Here is a 1,188-nt window from a genome sequence, read left to right on the forward strand (position 1 = left end):
TATGGATGTCAAACTGGCTTGTCGTTCGTGAACAGCTTGTGTTTGGCTTGATCGTTAAGAAACGAACACGAACAGCGATTTCACAAACAATTTCGAACACGTGCTTATTTCAAACAAACTAATTTCAAACGAACCAAACACGAACACAAGCTCTGTTCGTTCGTGTTCAGTTCATTTACACCCCTAATGGTTTGTCAAGTGTCCTCCTCCACACAAAATAAAATGAAATAAAATAAAATGAAAACCATTACCACAAAATTCTTTAGCATTTATATATTTAACATCTAAATATTCATATTTAAGTGCAATCCATTCAAGTTTGTAACATCAAATCAAAAAATATCACTCTCAATATGCTTTTAAAATTGAAATAAAAATTAGTGTTGTGCCCGAAATTAATAGCAATTAAAAAACTAACGTTTTAGTGTTAGCAGGAGGAGACATAAAGACTTTTTACCTGAAAATATTTTAGAGAGGAAAAAAATTATAAGACATAGCATAGTCAAATTAATATATTAGGTAATTGCAAGTATATATGTCCAATCTTCTCCTGAATTAGATGTGATAAAATTACAAAGCTAATGATCACAGATGTATAATTCTTGTTTGGTCATAATAATCATAATTGAGCTACAATAAATATATTTCATGATTATAGTATAAATAGTTGGCCAGAATTAAGCAATAGCTGTAATTATATATATATATATAAGGAATGGCTTAAAGCTATTATGCGAGCCTCGACTATGCCTCATGTGCCTAAGAATTCAATAAAAAATAAATGCAATGCAGGAATACTATATTACTGTAGAAATAATTTGGAGTTATTTGTTATGTGCAAAACAAATAAGCGATTTTATTCTTTTTGTTTTATTTGAAGTAAAATGAAAATAATATATTTCAAAACAATGTGAGAGCGGTCTACCCGTGGTTGGCAACGTCGGCAGAAGGATGCGGTGGTGGTGTTTGACGGTGACTATGATGGTGGTGATGGTGGAAGATGATGGTGGTCGTTCCCATCAGCAGCAGCCGGAGGGGGACCCGACGATGACCGATAGCGGTGTTGCCTGGAGACGATGGTTAGCGGCAGACGACAGTGGTGGTGGGTAAGCTTCAGTGGTGCCCATTGAGCAAATCACACTAAGATGTGATTTTGAAATTCGATCAAATCAAACTAAAATTATAAAA

This window comes from Phalaenopsis equestris, unplaced genomic scaffold (genome assembly GCF_001263595.1).
Source record: "Phalaenopsis equestris unplaced genomic scaffold, ASM126359v1 Scaffold000006, whole genome shotgun sequence".
Lineage (NCBI taxonomy): Eukaryota > Viridiplantae > Streptophyta > Magnoliopsida > Asparagales > Orchidaceae > Phalaenopsis > Phalaenopsis equestris.